The sequence below is a fragment of the Dipodomys merriami genome, unplaced genomic scaffold (genome assembly GCF_024711535.1).
Source record: "Dipodomys merriami isolate MVZ:Mamm:240054 unplaced genomic scaffold, mDipMer1.0.p SCAF_19, whole genome shotgun sequence".
Taxonomy (NCBI): domain Eukaryota; kingdom Metazoa; phylum Chordata; class Mammalia; order Rodentia; family Heteromyidae; genus Dipodomys; species Dipodomys merriami.
Window position 1 is genome coordinate 3,457,628 of NW_027203270.1, and position 7,881 is coordinate 3,465,508.

At 50.6% G+C, this 7,881-nt stretch overlaps 1 protein-coding gene across 1 annotated transcript in view; it reads right to left on the reverse strand.

Moving 5' to 3' along the window:
- The window catches only part of Ntn1 (netrin 1), a 198,713-nt gene extending 197,273 nt beyond the window's left edge, over positions 1-1,440 (reverse strand). The window contains exon 1 of the mRNA XM_070026981.1: positions 1,208-1,440. The gene's annotated coding sequence lies outside the window, so the exon portion shown is untranslated. The remainder of the gene's footprint in view (positions 1-1,207) is intronic.
- Positions 1,441-7,881: the final 6,441 nt, after the last annotated feature.

The window sequence follows — 7,881 nt, forward strand, 5'->3', positions numbered from 1 at the left end:
GGGTGAAGAAGCTCATAGCCCAAGAGCTGGTCGGTGTTGCACGTAGCGGGGGCCTTATTTTGACAATCCACGCTGAGTGTCGGGTTCCATTTACCATCTGGGGCACCCAGATCTAGCTGTGGGACTTCGCGCACGCACACCCCCAGCGTCCCGGCCTGCTCTGGGCAGCGGCTCCGGCTCTCCTGCTAAACCGCGAAGTTTGGGGACGGGTGGTACCCGCCGGAGCCGCAGCACCAACGTGCGCTCCATACGTTCTACCTATCCAGCACTGATTGCCTAATCAATCTCTTTGTCCCTGGTGGTCTTCACCCGAGCTTCCGGTTCCTCGGTTCTCCGGGGCCCCGCCTGGGTCTCGCTCACGCCCGACCTTCCCGTCGAAGGCTGAGCTGAGGAGTGCGCGGTTCCCCGGCGCGGGCGGAGGCCGCCGGTCGGCAGCGCGGGCCCCGGGCAGTATGGAAATGGCCCCGGGGCCGGCGGGCGCAGCGGCGATTGATTCTGGGAGTGACAGCCCCTTTGAGCGCTCGGCGAATGGCATTTTCTGTCTGTGAAAGCCTTTCTTCCCACCTCTGTTCAGATTAGCCCGGGGGATGAATGCGCCCATTATCCAGCCCGCTGACCATTCTGAAACGCCAAATTAATTACTAAGCACTGAATCGGGAGCCGGGGCCCGGGCACCGGGAGGTGTGAACGAAGCGACCGGCCGGCGAGGGCGAAGGAGAGGGGCGCGGCGCGGAGAGGGCCGGGCGGGGTGGCCCTGGGCGCGGCGGAGCCAGGGGCCGGGGCTCGGCTGGCCACCGGGCGCGACCTGCTGGTGAGACACCCGCGGGCCAAGCCGCCTGCACGGGACCGGGGGCGGGCAGCGAGGCTGGGAGCCAGGGTCGCGGCCGAGAGCGGGCTGGAGCTCGCTGGGACCGCGGCCAGAGCGCGCCAAGAGCGCGGGGCTCGGGATCGGAGCTCGGACGTGCGCCTGGTGCCGCGCGCACCCCGTGCACCGCCGTCCCCCCACTCCAGACGGCCCCCAGTCGGCTGCCACCCCCCTCCCTCCCCACCGCACGCGCACAGGCTTCGCGCCGCCCTAGCTGGCCATTTCCAGGCCTCCCCCAAAACTTGGGCGCCGCCCTCTGACCGCAGCCCTCAGTTTCCCAAACACGGGGTACCCACGAGTTGCCTTCACCTAGAAGCGACTCGGCTTCCCCGGTGCACTTACCTACCAGGGGACCCCGGGGTGCAGCGGGAAGCGAGCTCCCCGCGGCTCCCGCTGGATGGCGATGGGCGCAGAAGAGCGCGCGCCCGGACGACTCTTCCCCAAGACTCCGCCAGGTGGTGTCTCGCCAGCCAGGCCTCGGGGCTCCTCACCCCGCCACCACCCCACGCTCCCTGCCGGCGAGGCCAGGGCCCCGACCACGCGCGCGCTCCCACCCTGCGTCCCGGCACACCGGCTTGAATGCCACGGAGAGAAAACAAACAAGCAAAACCCGAAAGCAACTACCAGCCCCCCTCTCCTCCCCCAGGAGAACAGGATGGAGATAATTTGGAAAGCACCAATAGGTGAGAAGGAGCCACCCATCCATCCCGTTCGCTCTAGCTTTGGTTGGTCTGGGAGTTGGAGGAGTCTGGCCTTTGGCCAGCGGATAGGAATGGAACGCAAGGTTGAGAAGTCTCTTCGAAATACTTGTGATTAGCACACCACCACCACAGCACGAGCAGCCTTGAGTCCATGCTCACCGGCCCAAGCTCCCTGGAGGCAAGATGACCAGCTGACACCCTCCAGCAATCACCATTAAAATGACTGAAGAGACACAATAAAGAGAGCTGTCACCACTTAACACCAGGAAATGGGTTGTTCACACTCCGGAACAGGAGTTTAAGAGGACCCAAGGGAAGATAGAAGCAACTACACGTACCGAGGCCTAAGCAGCCTGGTCCTGTGCCTTGTCTAAGCTCTGAGTACTGTCTAGATCAAGTCACCCACCTAACTGGCACCCGAGAAGCAGGGCTCCAGGCTGCTCTAGGGCACAGATTTGCTGGACTACATGGAAGCCCAGCCGCAGGCCATTACTAGCATTTTTGTACCCCCGGTCTCCTCTTTCAAGATTTTTTTCTCTGTCTTGCTTTTTTTTGTGTGTGTCAGTTATGGGGCTTGAATTCAGGGCTTGCGCACTGTCCCTGAGCTTTTGTGCTCAAGATTATTGCTCTACTACTTTGAGCCACAGCTCCACATCCAGTTTTCTGGTGGTTAAAGTGGAGATAAGCCTGTGCTGGCTTTGAACAGTGATCCTCAGATTTCAGCCTCCTGAGTAGTTAGAATTACCAGTGTGAGTCACCCGTGCCCAGAAAGAATTATTTCTTGACATTGTGTCTCGAACTGCATTATTAGTTGCTATTTTCTGTCTGCATTGTTTGTTGCCCCTCTCTCTCTCTCTCTCTCTCTCTCTCTCTCTCTCTCTCTCTCTCTCTCTCTCTGTGTGTGTTGGTACAGAGAGCTTGAACTCAGGGCTTCTGGCACTCTACCATCTTAGCTACAGCTTCACTTCCAGCTTTTTTTTCCCTGGTTAATTTGAAATTAGAATCTCTCAGATTTGTCTGCCCAAACTAGCTTCAGACCTTGATCCTCATAGCTCAGCCTCCTGAGTAGGTAAGATTAAAGGCATGAGCCACAGTCACTTGGCTATAGCCTCATTCTTCTTTGCTTGTTTTGGTGCTGGAGCTTGAATCAAAGGCTCTGGCTACATTTCCCAAGCTGGCCTTAAACTTGAGATATTCCTACTCCATTCTCCTGAGATTACAGACCTCGTTGATCATGCCTTCACTCCACCCCCACCCCCATCACAAAAATGCCCATATACTATGCCAATCCCTTTTATATTGAAATATCTTCAGTAGAAAAATTCGTAGATCAGTGGTTTTCTTGGGCTGGGACAGAGAGTGGGGTAGGAGATGGGAGCAAAAAGAATTGCTAATGGGTATTGTTTGTATTTCATTTCTGTGGTACTAGCCACACACACCTCTAGTTCACCTTTTTTGTACATTAATTGGAAATAGAACCTCTCAAATTCTTCTGCCTCAGCTGGCTTTAAACCATGATCCTTGAATCTCAGCCTGAGTGGCTAAGATTACAGGAGTGAGCCACCAACCTGGCAGGGATGAAGTGGGCATAAGGTTTACTTGAGAGTGGAAATTGTGAATATACTAATACATCAATACTAATATGCAGTTTAAAAAAAATGTTGATGCTAGCTGGGCACCAGTGGCTCATGCCTCTAATCCTAGCTACTAAGGAGGCTGAGATCTGAGGATCATGGTTCAAAGCCAGCCCAGGCAGGAAAGTCCATGAAATTCTTATCTCCAATAAACCACCAGAAAACTGGAAGTGGCGCTGTGGCTCAAGAGGTAGAGTGCTTGCCTTGAGCTGAAGAGCTGAGGGACAGCAACCAGGCCCTAAGTCCAAGCCCCATAACACTCCCCCCTGCCACACACACGCGCACGCGCGTGCACGCGTGCGCACGCACACACACACACACACACAAATACTAGTTCCAGTTAGCATTCAAAAAGCAGTGTATTTAGCCAGGTACCAGTGGTTCATACCTGTAATCCTAGCTACTCAGGAGGTTGAGTTCTGTGTGGTCACAGATTAAAGCTAATCTAGTCAGAAAAGTCCGTAAGATTCCATCTCTAAAATAACTAGCAAAAATTCAGGCTGGCTGGCAGCATGGTTCAAGTGGTAAAATACCTAGCCAAGTAAGTAAGCAACCTGAGCAAGTGTGAGGGCCTGAGGTCAAACCCCAGTCCTGACAAAACAAAACAAAACAAAACTTAGTTACATTTAATACATATCAGGTCCTGGGATAATATTGGCTACAAATAAATGAACAAGGAAATGTGGGGATTGCTGTTATGAATCTCATAGCATTATTGGGGGATTTTATCAGGCCAATAATCCATGTTTGCAAAAAGAAGGAAAAGGAAGGAAGGAAAGAAGGAAGGAAGGAAGGAAGGAGGAAAGAAGGAAAGAAGGAAGGAAGGCCCACCCTCAACTTTAAGACAAAAGAAATCCAGGGTTCACAAAATGGGAAACTTTTGTGTATGTGTGTGTGATGGTACTTGGGTTTGAACACAGCCTGGTGCTTGCTAGGAAGAGCTCTACCACTAAGCCATGCCCCCAGTCCATTTTTGGCACTGGCTATTTTTGGGATAGAGGCTTGCTTCCTGCCCAGGTACATACCTAGACTGTCATTTGCCTCTTTTAGGCTTCATTTTGTAGCTGGATGGCAGATGCAAGCCACCACTCTCATTTCTTCCACTGAAACAGTATTGTGGGTTATCTGAAACAGTGATCCTCCTGATCTCAGCCTACCAAGTAGCTGGGATTGCAGGCATGAGCCACCAGCAGTAGTCGCACATGTCTTAATACCTAGGTACTAACTTTCTGCTTTTTCTCTCTACCTCCTTAAATCAAATGGCTGGAGGGACTCAGTACAGTTTTCCTCTTAGACTAGAGTCTCTTAAAACAGCAATTGTTTGTAAGACCATGAGCTATAAGAGCAGCAGTTGTAGGGCCTGCTACCAGATTTCAACTCCCAGCCCTGCCTCTCACTAGTTAGTTGAACCTAATCATGCCATTTAGCATCCTGGTGTCTCAGTCTCCTCACGTACGAACTGAGAATAACAGTGCCTATGTCATAAATATCTTATGGGTATTAAATGAATTACTATATGCAAAGTGGTGGCATGTTGTAGTTTATACTCACGTCACTGACTACCAAGGAAGGTTCATTTACTGGCTCACACATCTGCCAATTCTTCATGAACACTAGGGGGCGCTGATGCACCACTTTTAGCAACAAAAATGGCCTCAGGGGTTCTGGCACTGCAAACATGGGGCTTTGATAATAACCTTGGGCTTGGTTTGCTGGTGCTGTGGTTGTGGCTGCATGTGTGGGTTAATACAGCAATGCCACTCCTAAGGGGACAGATTTCTCTAACCAGTGCTGCTCACCAGAAAAACATTTCTTCAGCCCAGAAATATCAGTGTATGTCTATAAATCCAGAGAGCAGCCTGGGAAAACATCAGTGGCATGCCAGCTTATCTACTTGTCACCCAACAAGATACTGAAGCCGTATTGGAATTTTCCCATAGCATCATCCACCAGTCTATAGCAAACATTTTGTAACCCAGAATGGAACTTACAGATGATACAGCATTCTTACACCCATAGCACCCTCCTCCATACCAATATAATGCCTCACTAGTAATATAAAGACACAAAATGCACTCTCATATGTATATGCTTGGGCACAATGCATAAGAAGACATGTAAGTAGACACATGCTTGTCCCTACTTGGGGATGCCCACAATAGCAAAAGAGCTCTGCTTATAGGTATACTGCACTGGTGATAAACACCTTGAGTGACATTGCTCAGGGCAACCAGATTTTCCAATGTGGCCAACACTTGTTGGTCAAGTTTCTTTACTGGAAATGTTCAGTGTGGTAACGCTGAAAATGAAAGCTTTTTATTTGAGCTGATATTAGAGGCTTGAGCTCAGGGCCTGGTCACTATTCCTGAGCTTTTCTATATTCAAGGCTAACACTCTGCCATTTGAGCCACAACTCTACTTCTGTGGTTTTTGGAGATTAACTGGAGATAAGACTTCCCTGCCTGGTTGACTCTGAACTGTGATCCTCAAATCTTATCCTCCTGAGTAGTTAGGATTATAGGTGTGAACCACCCACACCCAGTCCCCTTAGCTTTTTTTGCACAAGGCGATCACTCTACCACTTGAGCCCCATAGCTCCACTTCTGGCTTTTTGCTAGTTAATTCAAGATAAGAGCCTCACAGATTTTTCTGTCCAGGATTGACTTTAAACTGAGATCCTCAGATCTGAACCTGCTGAGTAGCTAGGATCACTGGTGGAAGCCACCGGCACCCAGCCAAAATGAAAGCTTCAGGTTCATAGACAAAATAAAAGTTGGACTCTGGTTTCAATGATTTTCATCTACGTGGCTGTCCAATGTGACTTTCAAAGTTGTGTAGGAAGAGGGACAATGCTTTGCCATAGATAAGCATGACTGTCCCCTACAAGTATAAGCAGATGCCTGGCACTTCTGGCTCCTGACTACTAAACAGTAGTGGTGACCCCCAGTCACCGTGGCAGCCAAAACCACTTCCCTACAAATTTCCAACTGAACAATAGCATCTCCATTGAGCGCCACTAGTGCAGGGTCACATGCCCCTGGGCATTTCTAGTTAAGTTGGCACTGACTCCACTTGGAAAAGGCATTTGATTTTTTTTTTTCTGGCTTACATCAATACACTTGTCTGAGACTAGTTTGGGGACTCAAAGAGGGTTCCAGAAACATGGGCCTTTTCTTCCTAATATCAACTCTATGTCCTGAAAGGGGCGGCCAGAGGGACACCAGACTCACCTGTCAATCTCAAGCATTATCCAGTTGTCTTATTGGAGGTGGTTCTCCCCCACCCCCCCACACACACCGTGAAAGCCAGCTGGGAAGGAAATCAGCATAGACATAAACCTGACTTTAGCCACAAGGGCTAGGAACTCTGACCAAACCCCTGGCCTAGCAGAATTCCCAGTGGTCTATTTGCCTAGCATGTCCATCTCATGCTCTCCTTGCTTTGCCTTCCCAGGGAGGGGCTAGTGAGACCCCAGCTCCTGTGGGGGTGAATAGTTGACATGCTGGCATGCACAAGATTGTTCACTGGGCTCCATTAATTATGTCCACCTCCACCTGCACTGGGGCCTTTTCCGGGCTGTACATCTGGCCCTGCCTTTCTCATGCAGTTAGGGCACTTCCCTACTCCCCTTGTGTGAGGCTTGTTTGTCTGGAAAGGCAGGTATGACACGGCCCCATCCCCTCACTGGTATTCCTGGAATTTAACTATTTTAGCAAACCCAGACTGAAGTCTCTCAGGAGCTGGGCAGCTGCAACAACGTTCTTGCACATTCCATCACTGCTGCCAGTTGATGTCTCTAGGCTAGCTGGTCATCCCAGCAAAGATTGTGGTATCTCCAGAATTTTCTCCAAGACTCTTTAATGGAAAATGGGCAGCTGAAGGGCCCAGAGCCTATCTTACAACAAAAAGAGGGCATGCGTCCATGTACCTGCACACATAAGCTTATGTGTATGAGGGAGGTGGGGGAGGTGGGGAAAGGGCTACTTGGGCCTGAACTCCAGGCCTGGGCATTACTCCTTAGCTTTTCCACGTCTAGATTTTTTTTGGTGATTAACTGGAAATAAGAGTTTAGTGAACTTTCCTGCCCAGGGTGGCTTGGAAACATGCCCATCAGATCTCAGCCTCCTGAATAGCTAGAATGACAATATATGCCACTGGCATAAGAGCTTCACAAGCACAGTGCTTTTTAATGCCCACTGTGCCAGGAAATGGGGAAGCAAGCACAGAGAAGTTAAGCAATTCTGCCAGAGTCCCACAGCTACAAAGCAGCAAAAGCAGCATTTGGATCCTAGAAGTCTGACTCCAGAGACTATCCTCAACCCCTAAGGCACAGTCTGCTATGAAGATAATAACTCAGTGTGATATCAGTAGACATGTTGGGCACCTGAAAGGAGGCTGCAAGCCACATTCCCGCAGGGCCTGCCAGGCTTGATCCCAGAGATGGTCAACAGAAAGATATATTACTACCACCACAGACAGCTGTGACTGTTGTCCTATTCAAGGTACAGGCAATTCTAACGAGAAGCCTCACAATTGGAGGCGGGTCACCTTCCTTGGGTAAAGAGATGCCCCAGTGAGTCACAGAGGGCTCAGCACACAGGACCTGAGCGGTCAACTCAGGCCCACAGCCTGTGGTGTTTATGTGGAGTCTTATTGGCTAGATTGACTTAAAAGGCAGAAC